This window comes from Typopeltis vanoorti, chromosome 9 (assembly GCF_054136105.1).
Source record: "Typopeltis vanoorti isolate ZY-2024b chromosome 9, IOZ_Tvanoo_1.0, whole genome shotgun sequence".
Classification (NCBI taxonomy): Eukaryota; Metazoa; Arthropoda; class Arachnida; order Uropygi; family Thelyphonidae; genus Typopeltis; species Typopeltis vanoorti.
The window spans coordinates 48,977,746-49,000,273 of record NC_143557.1 but is presented as its reverse complement, the minus strand read 5'-3'; the positions used below and the strand labels follow the sequence as shown (position 1 = coordinate 49,000,273).

The following is a 22,528-nucleotide window of genomic DNA, read 5'->3' as shown; positions in this document are numbered from 1 at the left end:
TTTGTTTGCTAAACTTTTATTACTATATAAACGATGTACGAGTACTTTGAATTTGTTTTGGATGCTGTCTGTATCATCAAGTAAGTTGATGACACAGACGTTCAAGAACTTCGTACAGTTATTCCCAAAAGGTATAACCTTTATTTTGTCCAAATTTCTAAGAACAGCACATTACATTATATTAAAAAAAAAAAGGGGGGGGGGAACAGACCTTTTAATTCGAACAAGACCTAACTTTACAAACAATAAATAATTATAAAAGCAAATGCATTCAACATGGAATGGAATGTCTCCAAAAAGCCCACTTAATTATAAGCCAAATAAACAGGAAAACTCGCATCGAAATGGTGCAAGGCTGAAACAAGCCAGTAAGCCTAATAATGAAAAGATGACATTAATGAAGACGTTTAGTGCAAATCTACACTAACCTCATCTGTTTTGCTAATGACAATATTCTACAAGATTCTGAGTATATAAAACAACCATGACTTCAAGAGCTCAAGAACATCTGCAACCCTCCCACTAACTTAAGATCTGTATATCTTTATTTGCGATTTTGATTCTATCGGCGCTGCTTGTAGCATTGGAATAGATTGTCAACTGAAGAGTGAAGCACTGAAGTCAGCCCACGATACGTTTCAAAATATCTTCTATATGAAACAAACTAATAAACTAAGTATACTTTTACTATTAGAAAAAAAAAAAACTTATTTCTGTAGAACATAGTTCAAAAAATAATTAAACGCCATAACTCACTATACAATGGACTTCTTTTAATCATTCTATTCACGATTGAAATAAGTAGAAATACTAACATATCACAGATCCGAAAATTTTGGCTTTTCGGATCTGACGCCATTCTAGATTCGACTATTATTACGTGTTCCTTGGAAATAAAGCAATGAACTCACGATCTAGACATATTCTACTTAAATTATACGAAAACATCAACTACTTCTTCCTCCTCCTTTCTTTCTTTCTTTTGTAAGCCTGTCGATCCTCCCAACATTTCTAATTTGCATATACATACAGGGCATGTCCTCAGTAAGATAAAAGCTGTTCAGGATGACCACGATGTGTGGGAAGCGGAAATGTAATGTGGACCAAAGTAATGAGTTCATATTTGCAATTCTGTGACTCATGACAAAGGGTGTGCTTTGTAGGAACGTGCCTGGGATATTTCTCGCGCCACGTCTTTTGTTTTCGCACATCATCCAATAATAGCAGAAACCTGTTCCGAGAGTGCGGTTTGAATGGCTCAAAAAAACTGATGAGAATCACACCCTCTTCCGCTTCCGCTCATCAATTCTCCAAAGAAGTCCAAGGTTGTCAAAAATACTTTCTCATTAGTGATGATGCGGCTTTATTTACAGTATACTATAAAGATTTCTATCTGCTTCCGACAGTCTTGCCGTCTATATCAGCGGGAAGCCACAGCATACTACATATTTTGGGAAGCTCAGTATACTTTGTACGGCAGTCTTCCACAGCAGTTTAATTATATAATTAATTAATGTTTTATAATTAAAACGCCATCCTCTTCTACGGTAAACTATTCATTCAGAATATTTTTGAGCTTCAATAACGTCTCAAAAATATTAATAGCAGGATATTAAAAGATTAGCGCAGTTAAAGCCTGAGCATTTTCTTGTATTTTATTAAATTTTGTTGTTTAATCAAACATTTTGTGTATTTTAATTTAATTAAAGTTGGATTTTTTTTTCAAAAAAAATACGAACACTAATAGTCATCCAAAATAATCACAGTTGACTGTAATTTTTGTTATGTAAAAATTACAATTTACAACTCAACAAATAAAACGTCCGTTCCCATGGCAACAGTCGCTCAGCAGTAGGCTAACAAAATCATCGTTACGTATTGCTCTGCAGAAGATAATACCTAAGCCTAATTCATTTATTTTAACCGCGTTTAGCTTATTTCTAAGGCAGTCTCTTTTGACTTAGGACTATTGATCTTACGACTAAAAAATGCTCGTTATTAAAATGGCATTTTACTGTATGTTTCTTCTTGAACTCAGAAATTTACTATTGGCAGAAAAATCAGTCTCTTTCACATGAAAAAAAAAAAAAAAAACACGCAGTGTGAAACAGGAAAAGTAATAAATTGAAGAATGACCGTTAATTTTCCAACTATAGTAAATCAGCTATCGAATGCTCAGGGTGAGTGCAGTGGCACTGCATCTAATTTCAGTAGCCTTTTATAATTAAACGATATTGGGAAATAAAAAATTAATTGATATCCACAAAAGGTATTGATAATGTAATTAAAAGTCATACACTAGAATTAATTTTGAGGTGGTGTAAACCCAAGACTTAGCTCGTATCTTTGCTGTTTGTTTGAGCAACTTACAGCTGATCGACTGTTCCAAATTAATGGATGTTCACCACATTTCCTATATTATAGTACACGAAATGGTTGGAATTTTTAATCTCTATCGTTTCAATTAAAGCTCTTTGCAAGAATATGAGCTTCTGCTAATATAAGTTCGATTTTAGGGTTAAATTAACTCCCAGCCAAAATATCCTGGATTGCAAACGACTGCGAAAAACTATAAGACCTTGTAATTTTCCTTTCTTCGTGGTTTTTCTAATTAATTTCATCCCCTCTTTTGTCTTCTACGATCACCTATTACTGCCTTCGCCAGTTTTCAATTAAAAGATGGAGGCAAATGAGGCCAGATATTAAGATTAGTTACGTAAATAACTGCACCAACTTTGTTATTGTCCCAAGCCTGTAATCGCAATTTTTATTTCGTCTATAAAAGCGGTGAAAATTTTATGTGCTTAAACTACTTAAAATCGTCATTAAAATAAAACATTTCTGAACACACCCAAAGTCGATGTTCCCCCATACAAAATATGCTAATGTAAATTTGTTCATATATTGGTTGTGTTTGTAGATTCACATTAATAATACAATATCAGCGGTGTTGATAAATATCTTTATTATAACAATATGGGTTTCGGATCAGTGGTAGCACCGCTGTTGTGTCACTTGTGTTTTGTTTCAAAGGAAACCGTTCAATTGAGTGGACAGGTGTTGTCCATTAACGCACAGAGACATTCAGGATGATGGGATAAGTGAGAAGCTCGGACAATGGAAAAAGTTAGTGGAATTGTTGCTCAACAAATTCGGACGGTTGACCCAATTTTGAATAAAACAGGCGTGTGTCTTAATGGCTCAGTATTCACGTAGTCTACAAGTTAAGTCTGCAATTAATCCGTATTCTTTTCTTGACAATAGAAAGGAAACATTATCTGAACGTGACGTAATAAATAACAACTACTCACGTATTTCGCGCGCAACCACGTGTGCAAAAAGGAAACAATGGAAAAACACACATGCAGAGTCAGAGCGCATGTCTAAACACGCAAACGACATTATTATTTATCAACTTCACATTGTATCGATGTAGCATTGGATAAGGAAATAAACAATCTTTACAGTAAAATCCTTTGACAAGTAAATAGCAGTTAAGTATAGTCATCTACGAGAACACTGTCGAACATTACAGACAGATGATCAGTGCACTGACGAACAAGGGGAAATATTCCTCTGGGTGTTGTCTTACCGCTCACTATATTAGTGCATGAAAGCATTTTAATACTGAGAGTTTTAATGATGAAATAACTTCGTTGCAGTTTAATGGGAAGGCAGGCGGACGCTAAAATTGTAAAAGCAAGTTAACATATGATACGGAGACCAACCGGTGCGTACATTAAACTCTACTCAAATTCAAGAACAGACTGCCATACAGTGGTGCAGCACTTGAAATGACAATAAAAAGCGATATTTTCTCTTTCTCTCTCCATATTATTACGAAATTACATGGATGGCGGAGAAAAAAAGTGTTTAGTCTTCTGGGCAGGTAAATGAGATCATGATCATCCCACAGATATGCTAAACTACTATAGGGGGTGAAATCTTTTGTAGGTACGATTATTATAACAATATGAACTTTTTCATCACTTCAGGATATACAAAATGATCTTAAAATGAAAATATAAAGATCACAAACCTAAACGAAGCACTTCTTACACGATCCATTCTATTGAAGTTAGGGGTCAACCAGACGTCTAATGTAATAAGGTGCATTCGGCCTCAAATTTGAGGACAGTGCTCTTTCTACCTACATACGTATTATTAGATTGATAAGCCAGTAACATCGTTTAAATTTGGTATATTCCTCTCAATAGCTCCTCCTTCTAGCCAGTAATTAAGTTAATACTGAAGCCAGTAAAAACTTAAGTCTTTGACCAACACAGAGTTCTACTTGAGTAGGCTCATGTCACTGGGAATTCAAAACAGGAACAGTTAGATATTCTGTAAACCGCTCAACTAATTTAGTGAAAATCATGAAGTAAATGAACCGAACATTCAACTGTAGCAAAAAATACTCTGGTAATACTTTGACCATTTTAGATCTTGTCATTAATCATATTAAAAACAAAACGCTCTTCTTAATTACACTGAGTATTCGCCTTAAAAAAATGTGGACTTCGAAAAAGGTCTGTTTTTTTTTTCCATTCAATCTTCTAATGGCTCGTTTCGGAGTAAAATAAGATAAACGACTTAATTTTTGAGTGCCTTTTGTTATCACATTTGTAGGAAAAGTTACAGCAACAAATATTAAATCACAGAAGACAGATATTACCGAGGATTGCTGTTGTCCAAAGGACCTTGCACTCAGTAAAAGGAATTCAGTAGGAAGAACAGAGAAAATGAACTATGGATTCCTATTAACTCTCTCTCTCTCTCTCTCTATATATATATATAGAGAGAGAGAGAGAGAGATTACTACTAACTTCCTGTGGATAATTTTTCTCCTCTGTTAACTGTTAGGAGTCCAATGTCATCAGATCTTATCAACTACATCTTGGTCTTCCTAGAAGTGTTTTTCCTGTCATCCTGACAAAAATACAAGTTTTGCTAACTTTTCTCTCTCATTCTATTTAAGTGATTATACCACCATAGATCAGCTCTACTCACACATTTCTGGATATGAAAAAAAGAAGCATAACATCATCTACACAAAGTAGAGAGCTGAGATTCTTCTTCTTTAAGTGCCATCTCCTATCGGAGGTCGGCGACCACCTTGGCAAATTTTGAGCAATCCTCAGCCACTCTAAACAGTCCCTCAGAGCTCATGCCAGTTCACTGTCTGATGTCTGCCAGCCAAGATTTTCTTCGTCTTCCTTGTCCTCTTCTTCCATTTATCTTCCCCTTTATAAGCAATTGAAGTATTTTATATTTTTCATTACGAAGTAGGTGAACAAGATATGCAATTTTCCTTCTTTTTATGGTATCTAAAAGTTCATGTGATTTCCCCATTTGTTCCCGTACTTCCTGATTGGACGTTTTTGCTGTCCATGGGATTTTTAACATTCGTCTGTATAACGACATCTCAAAAGCTTCAAGTTTTTTTATTGATGTTGTCTTCAAGGTCCAAGTTTCTGCACCGTCCAGCAGTATAGACCGTACATAGCATTTAATCATGCGTAAGCTCTAAGTTTAAGTTGCGGTTACACAGTGTTGATTTCATCAGGAGAAAAGTTTTGCTTGCCATTTCAATTCTAACTTTTATTTCCATTTCTGGATTACATTCTTCGAGTATCCGAGATATTTAAACGTTGTCACTCTTTCTATTCGTTTCCCCATTTAAAGAAAGTGATGAATTAAGAATTGGTTTCTTGCTTATGACCAAGAATTTAGTTTTGGTGATATTTATTTTTAATCTCATTTTTTCACTCTCTTCATTCACTAGTTCCAGAAGATTTTGAAGATCCTGAATATTGTCAGCCAGGAGAGCTGTGTCATCAGCATATCGGATGTTACTGATGATTTAATCATTTATATTAATCCCTTCCTCTCTTCCTTTTAAGATTTTTTGAAATATGGCTTCTGAGTATATGTTAAAAAGAAGAGGTGAGAGCACACATTAACATTTGAGCTGAGATTAACATCTCCAATTTGGATATCAGGTTTAACACCGCTTTCCTTCATAACGTTATTCGTATAGATGATGAATAACGGTGGAGATAATGTATACCTTTGTCTCACACCTGATTTAACATCAAACCATCTTTCTGTACCTCCACTGTTATTCATCATCTATATGAATAACAGTGAATAACATCATCTATATTCTAACTGCTGACTTACAGCTTAAATGGAGACTATGTATTGCCCTGTATAATGTCATTTATACCAGATATGATTATAGCGTTTTGAAAAGCTTTTCTCTGGGCATTTTGTAATATACCTTTCTTAAGAAATGAAGTATAGATTCTTGTTATATTTGTATGATTTCTCAACTATTTGTCCTAACATGCAAATCAGATCCTGACAACCTATTAGGCCTGAACCCAGTTTTTTTCTCCATGTTCTTCCTTTTTGCTTAGCATTACCTGAAGTACTTGCATAAATCTGAATTGGAACACTTAGTACGGAAATTCCATTGCAATCTAACCTTTGGTTTTCTTTCCCTATTTATGGGTGGGTACTATGAGGGCTCAACTCCAATCATATCAAATTCAATTCTCTGAACCAGGCCTTCTGAATTACGCAGTGAAGCTACTGTAAAACTTTTATACCCCATTCTGAGGATTTTTGATCGAATATCAGGTTTTTGATGGATTTTTTCTACTCAAGTATTGATATATATATATATATATATATATATATATATATATATCAATACTCCTATTTACATTCCTCTTGAATATTTTCTACCACTAACCCATTGTTTCTTGTTTCATTTAACAATCTTTCAAAGTATGCACGTTACATTAGACGTCTGGTTGACCCCTAACTTCAATAGAATGGATCGTGTAAGAAGTGCTTCGTTTAGGTTTGTGATCTTTATGTTTTCATTTTAAGATTGTTTTGAATATCCTGAAGTGATGAAAAATTTCATATTGTTATAATAATCGTATTTATGAAGGGTTTGACACCCTATAGTAGCGTTGCATATCCGTGGGATGATGATCTCAGTTACCTGCCCTGAAAACTAAACACCTTTTCTTTTTTTTTTTTAAGCTCTGCAGGAGTGGGTATCACCGTGCGATGATAATCATTCGTCATCCATGTGATTTCGTAATAATATGAAGAGAGAGAGAAAGAGAGAGAATATCGCATTTTATGATTTCAACTCCAAATATTGAGATATCTTTATATTCGGTTATTATGTCACCCTTATTATTTCTGATTCTTTTTTTTATATATATATATGTAGAAAAAGCTACTTTTCGAATAGCTTCTAGACCATTTTGCCTCCCTTTTTGAATCAGTAAATTCTTTGTTGCTTAATTTTAAGGTTTCAGTACCCGAGAGTACTGTTTCCAAATTTACTGATTCTCTTTAGAGGTGGAAGGAAATGTGTTATATTAGCAACTTATAAGCAAATAACAGAATAAAAAGAAGATGATTCAGACAGAGAACAATCTGCTAGATCATTCATAATTTTTTCTCAAATTGTAAATTACCGAGGAGAAATATTTCGCGAAATGCAATTGCCTGTTGTGCCCTTCACGAGTCTGTTTTAATAAAAAATTTGGAGATTTCAAAGAAACGCATGTGTGCACCAGACTTCTGTTATAAAGTTAACTTCTACGTAAACTTATGAGATGTTAAAGGTTGTTTTGGAGAGAAAATAACGGGCACAAAAATATTCCATTACTTTTCTAAGATCAAGAACGAAGTGATGTCTATTGATAACACTTCAAGCTGGGCAGATTTATCGAAGGGCAACCACAATTAAAATCACGAAACTTATTCATGAAATACACGCATCAACATCTAATCACTTTGAGAGAATGTTGTTCGAACCATGGAAAAATATTTTAATACCAGATCTGAAACTAAGAAGGGTCGTAGCAAAATTAGCCCTGGATTTCTATGACCAAAAATGACATTACTAATATTTCACGTTCTCCTTACTCACCAGATCGAACAAAAGCTACTCCCCTCCAAAAAAATAAAAAAATAAATAAAAAACCAAAGTTGGCACTAAAAAGGAATTTTTTATGTGAATATAACAATTAATACTGTGGTTTATCCGTTAGACAATCCGTACTGCTGAGACCAAACACGGAACTTTTGCAAGCCACTTCAGGCCTCCAACGAGTAAGCTCATAATCTCACTCCAAGTGATTAAAATAATTGTTTACTACCTACGTACATGAATTATAATGGTAAGAAAAACTGCATGGCAACCTGTCATCGTCCAATTCTTTATTTCTTTGTAAATATTATGGATCCTAAAAGTTTTCGGTAATTTCTGAAACAAATTCATATAAAAAAAAGAAAGAAAGGTCTGTTAAAACACAATAGTATCGAAGATACTATCAACACTACCACAAGATATTCAGGCATTTCCTACTTGCATTTCTGGATTTCATCTTTACGTCCTGGTAATTCCCCCTTTACTGACAGGCGCAGATTACATTAATTACGAATCATGATGGCCACGTGGAAAATAACTGTAATCTTCTAGTCAATCATATTCTGCTTGCCCTCTGACCCGCAGGACAAGGATTTATGCTGCCACCTGGTGGTCATTCACCTATTTTATTTATTAATAAAATGGTCATTTTTTCCAGACGTGATTTCCGATTTATTGAAATACTATCTTAGAAAATATTTAAAACATTTTTAAAATAGACAAGCAACGTGGTGCATCCCCTGAAATGCCATACGAAAGAAAAAAAATATATTGATCATATGTTAAAAATTTTATAAACCTGATTCATAGATTCTTGGTAATCAATCTCGTGACGTATCCATGTGACAATTTGGGTTTATGTTTTCATATTATTGAACAGTTGCTAATTAGCATTCCATCTTGCCAAATCACCTCCAAGAAAATCTAAATACCCCATCTGTTGAACAAAGCAATAGTATGCACAGAATGTTTTATATGCAATTATTTTAAAGTGCACTTTTTTGGTGAGCCCCCTCCCACTAATTCTATTATCTTACTATAATGAACAAATGAAGTACTGCATACAATAAACTATAATACTTAATTGCTGTTTTGATCAAGCTCATCGTCTGAAGTTATCCCCAAGAGTTTAATTCATATTACCTTATGAAGTTCTATTTGCAACTTAACTTAACTGAACTAACAGTTAACTCTTAGAGAAAACGTTTTCCATAAACTGTAACGCTGGTAGATTCGAATCGTCAATATTGCCAACTCAGTTAATGGTACGTCACACGTATCATTAACTGGGTATTACATAAAGGTACTTGAGGGGATTTTGAATTCGAAATATATAATTTCGGGAAATTTAAATAAGATCAATATTAGTGTATAATGTGCATAGGTGATTTTCTATATTGATTTATATATAATTGATCTAAAGAACTGAACTTTTTTACAATGTAAAGGTAAGTCCATGTTTTTAACAAGAATTACACGGTAAACAGCGTGTGTGTGAGAGAGAAAGAGAGAGACCAGCTATACTCATTGAAAAACAGAGATAGTAAAACATATTCGGTTTTAAAGAGCGTATTCTCTGATCTGATTGTCAACTTTGAGGAAGAAAAAAAAAAACAGCGGTTTTAAGAAAAAAATAAACTTGCAACTCCATCTGATATCAATTAACTCCTCCTCACTTATACAGGCGTTTAAAATTCTTCTCATCCTTGATGAACGGGACACTACTTTTTAAGTGAATCGTTAATGAATCTCGATTCAACCAGCAACATAAATTTTAGGACTCTAATCCTAGCCTATGGTAATGTATATTCTGTCTGTAGTGGTCGTAAAACTAAGACTGAATTATGGACAATAAGATATAACATACTTATACTGAATTTATTATAAGTGAGCAGAAATGCAACTGGAACAAATCCTTAAAATATTTCCTAACAAAAAGCAATGTAGTCTGTGAGGAAATGTTTCCCCATCATTTTTTACGATTCTGTATAAAGAAAATATAGGAATTCTCTAATGATTTTTACTTCCTAAAAGGAGTAGGTGGGATTCCCTTTGGCTCTGACTTACCGAAGACAGTTTAAAGCTAGCAAGGAATTGATATACGGTTTCTGTATATTAATTTAAATAAAGATGTTCGTGTACACTCTGAATTTCTGTACATCGACATTATCCATCAATAACATATGCAAATTCATAAAACGATGTAACTTTTCTATCTATTTCACCTCCATTTAAGAAGTCATGTTTGTGGTGCTGTTGGGAGAATGATGTTTCTGGATAAGCATTAAAAATAGCGCATACTAATCCATGAATCATGGACTTTTATCGTCCCAATTCGGTTGTATACTTAATACCCCCCCCCCCCTTATTATCTTCGTTAATCCATATCAATACTGTTCGGAGATGCATCCATTCTTCCTCGTAACTCTTCCAATCACAGTAATTGCTACAACATCAAACTCTCAGCAATACCATGATTTCTTAAAACATCTTTATTACGTTTTTATAATACAGAAAGACGTCCATTAACCTTTTTGTTCCCTAAATTTTTTTATCCATTCAACACGGCATTTACATTAGTTTGAAAAGATCTGAGTTTCAGTCATGCGGAAGATTTTAGACTTCTATAAAAGCTTTTTAACTGAAAGGTGAGTTAGCCAGTCTCATACGGCGGCGACAAGTTCTTCTTCTTTCCTGAAACTGTGGGAGAGTTAATGTTGCAAAACACACATGCATAGGCCAGAGAACAGCAGAAATTAAAGATGTAATATTAACACCTTAGTGTTAATATGATGTCCTCGTTGAGTTAATTACTTCGTCAACAATACCAACGAAACCAAATTTCTGTTTCTTCAACTCAAGAAAAAACACTTCTCTCAACATGAATGTCATTTGAGATCCTTATCCATTTGATTTGTTCCTCTGCATTCCACTTTTGCCAAAACCAGTTCAAAATTCCAGTGATGCGCAAGATATAAGAATTCCAAGATGGAACGAGGAAACAGACATCAAACCCACTAAAAGGGAAACAAAAAGAAAAAAAAAATAATGAACTGGCCTCCTATTTCTTTTACAAACGCCTAAGGATGATGAATTAGATAATTGGCGTTTCTGAATATCAACTAGCCGTACCCAATCTTGCCAACTCTGTACTAATCATTCCGTCCCACGTCATACGGAGGGCTGTTTGATTGTCTCCACACATACAGACCTTAGCATTTCTTGTAGCCCGTTTCGTTCAGCACTATTCCCAGATGTAGGACGAGATAACTGTTGAAACAGGTTTATTACAAGCTTTATACTCCTATGGAAACTGTAAATAGTCAATGACCCACATAATCCACAGACAGACAGGGGACATAAATAAACACCCAAAGAACAAGAGGCAGCTTGTAGCGATCGATCAGTCACAATTCCCGATGATTTTTATTTGTCTCACACGGTTCTGATAGTCAAAACGGACAGGTAGGCCAAAATCTCCACCCCTAGCTGTCAATTTAGTCGAAACCCGTATAGGTTTCTTCCTTATACTGGCGCACCATCAGAATACACAAGTTATTAGCGATTGAAAACAGATAAATAATCTTGCGCAAACTGGGTTTTATCTACGTTGACATCACACGGGCTATTAGAATAAAGGTTCCTGTTAAAGAAGAGTGACTCACTCACGGGCTTCAAAACTACCTGCATTTTTTCCTTACCTTCTTATAAAGAATCGAGTCCACAAGAACAAGCAGCTCTTAAATTGTCATTCTGCTAGAAATACTTTGAAAATATACTGCATTCTTTCAGATAAAAGCACAATCTTCTTATGAGCTTCAACAGTCTGGTAAGAATTTCATTTATCGGAATGGTATTCCACTGCCTGGAGTTCTAAGTGGATCAATTATTTTTGAGATTACTTAATGAGCTCTATCTGGTTGGATTCGTGATATTTCTAATTATCTCTTTGCAATTTGGACTTCGTAGTTTTTCCTGTTATCATCCTTATCAGAAACAGTTCGTCTCTCAATCTGCTTTATTCAGATTAAAAAAAAAAAAAAACACAAAACAGCTAAACTTCTTTAAGCAATGGCAGGAAACACAGTCTTAAAATAAAAGAAAAACCGTACAGGAAATGCATCAAACTCATGCAATGAGTCATGATATACGTAAGATTAAAGCCAAACCTTCTTTAACTAGAAAATTTAAGAAACAAATGATTCAGCATCTATTTCCGCTTTTATCATTCTAAAATGGAGATGTTCGTTTTGCTAGCAGCTACCAATAACATCAATGTCTCATTATCATCCTATTAAAACACACATTACTAGATATGTGTGTGTGTTCTTTTTCTAATGTTATTTTTGTTCCATCAAACAACTAATATTATTATGACTGTCAGTGAAGGATAGAATAAATTAATTACTGAATTGGTGTCAGCCTGACTGGACTTCACAACGAATTTTTCAGTGGTGATTGTTTTTTTTTTTTTGTTCAAATAAAATAGTGTCAAGTGGTCACCTGATTATATAACAGCAAACAGTGAAGGTCGGCAATACCTCTGGTTTAGAATTAAGCTACCGGTATTTTTCCACATTAATTTATTACGAGCTGTTGAACTAATTATTCATAAGCTCATTCCATGGACTATGTTCGGTTTCCTCAGGGATGCAAAAATTAACACTGCACGTTTTTAACATGTATTTACAAAACACGCAAAGAACATACAGTTATAAATGTTAAACTGCTGCTAATACGGGTCTGGATCGAAATATACATCGAGTTTTAGAAATATTAACTGTATGGATGCATACTGTCAAGTGCTATGCTTTAAATGACAAAATAACCAATACTATTAATAATGCACCAAATTTACGCTATACAGAACTGGTTTTGTAAATTATTTCTGAATTTACAGGGCGAGGATCGGGCAACTGAGAATGTAATATGCCTTTCCAGATGTTATAAACAGATGAAAGTCGATATCAAAATGTCACAAGTCGATATCAAAATGATATCGACTTGTGAATGACCAGCTTGAAATATATTTCAAGCTGGGCATTCACAATCTTGATACATTATATATTAATATATGCATGTGTATTCAACATACCTGTAATTCAATGGCCATCACATCAATAAGAAGTTTGATTCATAGATTTTGAAAACAGCAAATCGAACGATTAGCCAGCATTTCCATTCCACCAAAAGAAGCATGGGCCACAATGGGTTAACTTATTTTTCGTCATAATTTTCTTCACGTCTATATTTAACAGCAAAAATATTTTTAAAAAAATACTCTGAATAATAATACCAATAAAACAGAAAACAAACAAACAAACAAACATGTATATATATATATATATCCTCTTAGAGATTAATATAATGCTTTATATTAACTTCTAGAATTATATTCAACTCTAAGACGACTACTTTTTTAAATATTTCGCACATCTTATATCATCTGAGGAACACAACATTTGAGGTTATGTGGAATGCAGATTTATATACTTATTCGGATGCATACTGATTATCCAAAATCTGTCACTTATAATTGCATGAAACTATTGTCCATATCTTATTTTCATACATTAACTTGCGATGTGGAATAACGGCTGTCAGCTAACGTTAAGCAATGCCTTACTGATGCGTTTACCCAACTCAGTTTATTTTATTATTTATTATTATTATTAATTTTGCTCACTTATGGTCTACATTTTTTTATCCTCACAATCTCAAAAGAACAATGTGTCTTCTCAATATAAACTCTACCACATGAACACTAATTATCGACTGAAATGTCTCATGCTCTGATCTCTGCGAGCCGTCTTGTCAAATGTAGCTCAAAGCCACCCATATAAACTTTTAGTCAACAATAAAAATACATCACACAAAATTAAATGTAAGAACTGATCTGCTTCTTTGGGAAAAGAAATATGCGTACTTGTTTATTTATTTATTATTATTTGTTTTGTTATTACATGTTTCAGATTTTGTTCCAAATACTCAGGTTATATTGTTCAGGTCCATTCTACAACAATGCAAGCGTGGAATTCTTAATTCGCGAGTCTGAGTCTATCCGACACCATGCCCATGCAAAGACCAGTACCAAACACGTGATTAGAATTCCCATCCATCTTTTATTCAATGTAGAAGAAGTGGTTTGTATTAATCGCCCGGCTATCCCTCTTGCGAATTAATCCCAAAACCTAGACAAAGCTGTCAGTGTCGTTTTTTACGTATAAACAACCGGTAAAAATTTAATAAATATGAATGACACTGACCATTTACTCATTGTTGTAAATTCACTGAGTGAAATTCTGAGTGAAAGAGTGAAATACTCTTTCACTCAGAGCAATGGTTTTCTCTTTATTCTGCTAGATCTGGTAGGATGAGACTTCATCCAGGGCTATGAATTTTCATAAAACATCTGATCAATGTGCTTATCAGCTGCCATAATTTCTCTAGTATTATTTAATTCCATGCCGAAGTTACTTGCTAGGGGGGGTCGTAAAATTACAGTTTCTAAAACAGTAAAGAGCCTCCGCAGCGAAGGAGCGAGGAAATTGCGACCTAAGTCATCCAATTGGGAAGATCTGGGTTCGAGTCCCTTCTTGGACCCGAAGTTTTTTTCGGGTCCTAGAAGGGACTTTCTTCAGGTGAGTTTTCCAGTCTCATACAGAGATGACAGTTTTTTTTTTTTTTTTTACTCCCGAAAACTCAGCCTATTCATCCCCAAAACAGAAAATACAGTCAGAGAACAACACATGCTATTAAGCAACCATGATATATTAACATGAGCTTAGCTGTTTTGGCTGTAATTCCAACCAATCCAGTTCAGTCCAAACTAGAAGGCAGACCGATAAAATTCTACAACCATAGAAGTCAAAAGCCAGCAAAAACTTGCAATATAAATTATAGAAGGGATTTGAGACCTAAAAAAAAAAACATGAGGAACAGCTGGAAATTCCAACTAGCCCATTTGTTACTAGAGAAACGACACAACAGTTGCTGTTTATGTAGTATTCACGGAAGCCAACAAACAAACAAAAAAATGAAACTTCTACCAGTTATTTTTCTAGAGGCACAATGAGAAGTGGCTTGAAGGATTACGGAGTGTCCTTAACATGTTCCTCTTTGGAAATGCGTGACGTCATTTCCAGAAGAGTTAATTACAAAGTCTGTTCCGTGGCTGCCAGTCAGCTAGCGGTGAGGTGAAAAGAACTCTTTGACTGATCGTTCGTAGACTGCCATTAAAGCCAGCCGACCTAACGTGTTAAACTGCCAAGTAGAAGGAAGAGAGACGTGATGCGAGAGCCCTGTCAGACTGGTCACTTCCTTCACATGAACGTGATACACTCTTGATGTCTGAGACAACAATCAAGACGTGGAGGAGCGAGTTGTCCGTCCTTCTCCAATCCAACTCACCCATACTTGTGTAGTGGAAAGCACTTCCGCTAACCAAAGACTACAGCATGGAATTCAGAGTAGGTAGAAAACACTATAACGTGTATAGCTGGTTTTAAAAGATCAGTTTAACAGGTTCTAAGGGATCAGATCTAGCGGTTCCGAAGGGTCACTTTCAAAGGTTCTAAAAGATCAGTTCATCAAGATTCTAAAGGATCAGTTCAACAGCTCTTAAGGATCAGTTGAACAAGTTCTACATGAGTGGATATTCTGATTCTAAATGACCCAATCTACCGATTTTAAGAAGCAAGTTAGTAATTTTTTCAGTGTAATAAAAGGTCAATTGTACCATAATGAACTGCAAATAAGTCACGATCACATGTTAATCCAGTTTTGCTAAGACAAGTTTTTAAAAGATCGACATGCAATATTCAATCATCACGTCTTACATATCGAATAAATCGTTACATAAATCTGAACCTTCACTAGCGTATGTGTTATTAAAAAACATATAACAGGATTAGCAAAAGATCCTGTTATATGTTTAACAGGATCCTGTTATATCTTGTCCAAATAACATTTTTGTTATTTTGATACCGAAACTAGTTCTAATTTTAAAAGAAAAGTTCCCAAGAACCTGTAGGAGTTGATTACCCGTGTAAATTCGTATTAAAAGAACGAGAGCCATTTATAACCTCGATAGGAATCAGGTTTCTAAAACTGAGAAATTTTAGAAACCTGAATGTTTCACTCCTTTAAAGGAAGTTTAACAAAAACATCCAATTTTGATTTATTTACAAATACATACACACATGGAATATAAAACATACCAAAAAGCGAGTTCACAGCATGCGGAATCGGGTATTTTACCTCACCCACGAAGGGTTAAACCTATGGTGTGACTACCCACCTAACCGATGAATGTTTGAATTGAAATCAGTGAAATCCTGTGACCTTTTGTGTCAATCCACAGTGGAATTATTGCCGTGAATCAACCAGATTGCTATGCTTAATTCGTGACCTGGTGTTTTCAACGTATCGAGGATCAGAGAATTAACAGCAACGCAATATTCTCCCCTCTCTCACGCGTTAAAGATTAATTAAAACGACTATTACTTTCTTCCTGTTTTTACGCTTACGCGCGAGCCCACACAGTACCATGTAGGCTTTCGAAACCATATACAAGAGAATCTGATTAAACTCGTAGTTCCAGAAGGACTATGAGATTGATTAATCCAGAAGCAATCTGCAGAGGTAAAATCATCAGACAGGTGTACACATTAAGATCATCTTAGTGTGTACACCTGTCTGATGTACACACTAAGATCATCTTAAAAACAAGGTAAATATGAGATGACTATCCATTTGTATCAATATTTGACCATTCTGGGGAAAGAGAACAAACAGGTCTTAGAACACCGAAATACCGATGTAGTTCATCGAGGTTAAATCTAGATAGCGGATGCGAACGGGAATGTTACTCTTTCTTTACTCTCTCAGCTATATGGAGTACACTAATACGAAATATCCAATGCAAAAGATTGCTTTCTTGGCTTATTCTCCCCATTAGAAGGAAGTGTGTGTGTGGGGGGGGGGGGGGATGCTCGTTTAACTTGGGCTACAGTAAACATGTTCTTCACGACCATGATCAGAAAGCTTGATGGCTAATAGCATTCCAAATTTATAACGAAGTTAGCTGGTGGTCTGCATAATATCAAAAGAATTGTTTGAAATTAATCAAAGGTTTTAATCTTATTACATACCGAAAATCTTAAGGAAAAAAAAATTCACTTGCGTAATAGGAAATCTTGGTATCAATACTCAATCTTAGCAACATAACTTAAAATGAAGACACTATTGGAATACGGCATAGTTGTTAGCGTATGGGAGTATCCAGAATACCAGTATTGGCATTTGGATCCGAGTGAGGTATTGATCAGAAGTTATTACTTTCTAGCCTGGGAGTTGTGTAGATTACGATCAATCCCCGAAGTGTTCTATGTCTGTAGATATGTGTGGTCACGGGCCAATTTGCCTGTTTTGAGGAATGAAAAACCCAAGTTTCCAAGCAAAAAAACCTTCGCCCCCGCATGAGATTGGCTAACTTACTTTTAGTCGAAAAGACCTGATAAAGGTTTCTCGCATTATAGACGGGAATCGAACCCAGGTTATTTCCGAACAAAGCTTCGTCTATACAGACTGAGCTAAAGAGGCTCACGGCATAGGTAAATGACTGAAAGGTTAGCATAAAATAGTCTTCAATGCAAAATACGGAACAATAAATATGCCAAAACCAGTAGAAGAATCTGAAAGAGTTAACCTTTTTTGCTTAAAAATGAAAATATGTCCTTTTAACGTTAGGAGCAAATGAAAATGTTGATTAAGACGAGAAGAAAACCTTTCCATGGACCATCCTCTAATCATCATCTTCACTTTGAATATTTCAATTATTCTTGTAGATAAGCTTATACGTTGGTGATACATAACTATTAATTTTAAATATTAATTTTAATATTTCAATTAGTCCTGAGAGATTCATCACGTCAAGTAAGAAAGTGCAATCAATTTTCAATGGTTCTGTGGAAATGATATTGGACTTGAAATTTTAAAGAATTTCCGTGCCCGTTTTTTTTTGTAAATCAGACAGTAATTTACGTATATAAATCCTGCTCTTGATGTTCAGATTGTGAGGGCGGTATGGATAACCGCCTAAATGAGCACTAGATGAAATGAAGACAGTTTCAGCAAAGCAACAGCATTCAATTGAAACATTAGGATAAAACCTAATGCTGAAACAACTCCATTAAAACAATCAATAAACACAAGTAACTCGGGTTGGAGGATGAGCGAAAGAAGAAAATGAATTCCCTCTGATTGTTGTTTTTACAGCAAAAATGAATTTATAAACAGACATGTGGTTGTTAGCTAAAAGTTATAATAAACTGTACTTTGTCATCTTACGTGACTTCATGCTTAATTAAATTTACTGTTTTTTTTTTCAATATTGTTTATTTAGTTTTTCTCATTTTACATTTTTAATATGAGATGAAAGGTTTTTTATTTGGATAGGAAACTTTTTTTTTAATATCTAAAGAATTTCTTAGTTGACGATAAATTTCTTTGATTTATTACTGGGTTGGGTTGCATTATTTTAAATTATGGCCGAAGCAGTTGTGACTTATAAGGCCACTGTATTATGTCTATTAATTGTGTGAGCTATTAATGGACTGGTTTTGGGATGAGAAACCAGACTTTCTTAGAGGAAAATCACTTTTGCCTCCGTATGATACCAGTAAACTTATCTTTAGATGAAAAAAAAAAACTTATAAAGGTTATATACGTCCTAGAAGGGATGAGATCCAGGTTCGATTTTATTAAGAAATGACATGGCTAGTAATGAAGATACTCTTTCTTTTTACAACCTCCAAATTTCAACCACTCCTTTAATGTAACACAGTTAAGGTATGACCAGAGCTTCTCTTATTATTGTCTTCAATAAAAGGAATCCCATACCCCCCCCCTTCTCCTTTCAGTGCATGTTCACCAATTCGTTGTTTTTCCATTTTATAAGATGAAATCAATTTGCTGGTGGAATACACTGCCATCTACTTAATAAATAAATGTCGCAATGCACTGCACTTAAAAAAAATCACAATTGACTGTGTAGTGAGGGCCAGAATTCGAGCCCTCATGAAATAATCTTGAGCGTTCAGAATCGAATGCATTAACGTTATGGTAAGAAACGCTAGTTTCAACTGACCGGCTACTTGATTTTCCGTTCCTTGATTTCCCCTCCCTTCAGAAAAAAAAAAAAAAAAAAAATTCCGTAACGCCCACTGAACAGGTACCGCCCCTGTTTAAAATCAGCCTTCTCCAAAGACTCCAGAGCTTGTTGTGACACCAGCAAAATATTTCTACATCGATGGAAGTATTCAAGGTTAATATGGTATCCATTTAGAGATTGACATAATACAACCGAACACGTATACCAGATTTAAAAAAAAACAACCTTACTTGCACGACGGCTGTTCCTATTTAGGCAGAATGACAGCCATCCATTAGCACTACATTCATTCAGAAATATGCCTTTAAGCTGCCATTAGCACTCTCCTCCTCCTTGAACAAGGTCCACTAAAAATAGGGTGACGATATGAATAAAGGTGTGTCAGTTAGCTTAATGTTTCTAACACCAACTTTGCACAATATCAACAAAGGTGGGCATGCAGATTGTTCTCAAACAATCTACAAGAGTGGTCCGGATCAGCCCATTTAAAAACTCAAAAGGTTTATTTAGTAATATATAACTATAGTAATGCTATCGTATGTTTTGCAATATGGTGTTTAGACATTGTGATAGCAATGCTGAGAGATCATCACATATTTCTTAAGGTCAAAATGTGCGTGATAAGATATCACTATAAGTTTTTGTCCTTCTGTTGATTGCCAAAGTGTTACAGCCATGTTTAACTTCATTCATATCAAGCATCTTAAACACTCAGCACATTAATAACAAAGGTGAGATATTTAGCAAGTTTGTATGCAAGACTTGGTTTTCGACGTTTCTTTTTCTTATCCTCCTTTTGAAGATGGTATCAACATTTATCCTCTGCAGTTATGTTACAAATAAAGAGAATAAAAATTCGGCAAATACACAAAATCACCAGAAGCTATGCACAGTAAAAAAAAAAAAAGTGAAAAATTTGTACCCATTTCATGACAATGATTCATTAATTTATACATCCCCATTTATCAGTAATAAAACGTTGTGCATATATGTATGTGTGTTTCTTTGAACGCTTCAAATGATTTTACACTTGCTTAACAGTTTCAAAAGAAGGAATTGAGTTCGCGGGTGTGAGAAAGAGTCTGCTTGAATGTATTTAGTCATTGGAATTTGTTTTTCTTGCGCGAAAAATCTTCTTTCAGTTTATTTAGACCGGTATCACTTTTCTTGTTTTAAGTTTCAATAATTCTGGTAAATGCATAATCAAATTTTCCTTTTGTCAGCCATCGAACAAATTTTTCAAATCGCTATCGACCGGCGGAAAAATATCTATAGTTTACTTGATATCGACGATTCCTTTGGTTATAAAAATCTAGGTTCGAACCCCATGAAGAGACTATATATACAAACACATGCATGCAAGTTTTTCGTTCCACTAAACTATTACACCGATCAGACATACTCTGCTTCCATATTTCCAAGACAACATTGCTATACAGTATATCAGCCTGCTGCTCGCAACATAGCGCCGGTACATACACTACTTGGAAAGAATTCAACGAACACTTCCAATGGACAAGGTGCATCGTGCCACAGTCACGTGTTTGTAGCTGGTATAAATTGGAGGAATGCGAAAGTCAGTGCAACCTTGTCCAGATGAAATTGCTGAGAGAAGGGAACTGATGAAGTTTCAAAGAGGCATTGTGATAGGTTGCCATGTTGCAGGCCTACCTGTTCAGCAAACTGTTGACAAATTCGGCCATCCCAGGTCAACATTCAGCGATACTATATTGAGATGGAAGAGTAGGAAGTCAACTGTAAGTCTAAGTCTTACCTGCAACGGACGACCCACCACACTCACCTAACATGACTGCAAGGTGCTACGAAGGATAATATGTAAAAACCACCATTAGTCGGCCGATACATTGAATGCGGAGTTCCAGGGATCTGCTGGAACATGAATCTCCACAAAAACATTCAGAGGAGAGGCTCACAATATGGGTTTCCATGGTAGGATCGCAATATGCAAGCCCCACATTACTCGAACCAACATTCAGCATCGTCTTCAGTGGTGCAAAGAGCGTGTACATGGGATGTGGAAGCTTGTAAAGCTGTATTATGGAGCGACGAATCACGCTACACCCTCTACCGAGCAAATATGCCGGTGTGGTGTCAGGTGAACATCTCTTACCAGAGTGCGTAACCCCAGCTATGAAATTCGGAGGTGGCATTGTGAAGGTATGGTTCTGTTTTTCCGGTTTGGCCTCGGCCCTCTGTTTGTGGTTCCACGAACACTGAAACTCGAAGAGGTATCTGATCTTTCTGCACAACGCAATGCTATGGCGTTTCTACGGAACTGACCATTGTCTCTTTCAGCAAAATAATGCACCGTGTCATAAGGCTGCTGCTGCTGAAACTACGTGGTTTGTGGATACGAACGTCACACACTTGGCTGACCTCCACAGAGTCCTGATCTCAATCCTACTGAACATCTGTCCGTCCCACAACAGTCCAGGACTTTAATACATGCACTGTAAATAAGATTTACAGGAAAAGTGGTGCAAAATTCCCATTGATCACTATCGTACGCTTCTGGAAAGTATGCCCCATATGATTGCTGCAGTCATCGTCGCGTAAGGAGGTCCTGTATCTTATTAAAGTGGGCGCCATGCCTGTTTGTTCCTCACGCTATGATGTCCGTTGACTTCTTTCAAGCAGTGCATACATCATCGCGCCCTATTCTTTCCAAGTGTAAAATGAAATCATCCATATATCGTAATTGGTGATTTTATCAGTTTGAAAAGCGAAAGTAAATGAAAAAGAATAATACAATTCGTTTTTTTTTTTTTTTATCAGAAATCAGCAAAGAATTGCAGGATATCAAACAGAACACAGAGAATAGATAAGAGAGAGAGAGCACCTGTGGCGGCCGGTGAAAATTTTAAGTGGGGGTTCTGCATATACAAAATAAAAAAAATATAAAAAAATCTTTTTTTCCTAATCAGTAACTAATTTATTAATAAATAAATTTACATATTAAAAAATTGCTTTATTAAAAATATTTCACCCTCACCACGAACAAACACCAATAATAAAAGTTTCGTACCTCACAGAAATAACGCACGCAAGCATACGACACCCTGCCCAAACGAGCAGTGTCGGAATGACTTGTAACGTGCAATCACAAGCGCAAACGAATATCGGCGAGTCTGGCTGCATTTGGCCAAACGCAATAATTCTGACACTGCGTTTGTTTCGTGTAACGATAATTGAAAAAATATAATTCTTTTCATATTTTCAACAGTGACACGCGTCATAATTCAGCCTTGTATCAATAACAAATAAATAATTATATGTTATTTTAACAAAATAAAATAAGATTTGCAAAAAATAGTTCACCCTCACCACAAACACACACCAATAATAAAAGTTTCGTACCTCACAGAAATAAC

At 35.3% G+C, this 22,528-nt stretch overlaps 1 long non-coding RNA gene across 5 annotated transcripts in view; it reads right to left on the bottom strand.

The window, feature by feature from the left end:
* Positions 1-22,528, bottom strand: part of LOC150103023 (uncharacterized) — a 327,791-nt gene that overhangs the window by 103,995 nt on the left and 201,268 nt on the right. For all 5 annotated transcript variants that reach the window (XR_016548797.1, XR_016548799.1, XR_016548795.1 and 2 more), the window contains one exon: positions 13,059-13,208. This is a non-coding gene — a long non-coding RNA (uncharacterized LOC150103023). The remainder of the gene's footprint in view (positions 1-13,058; positions 13,209-22,528) is intronic.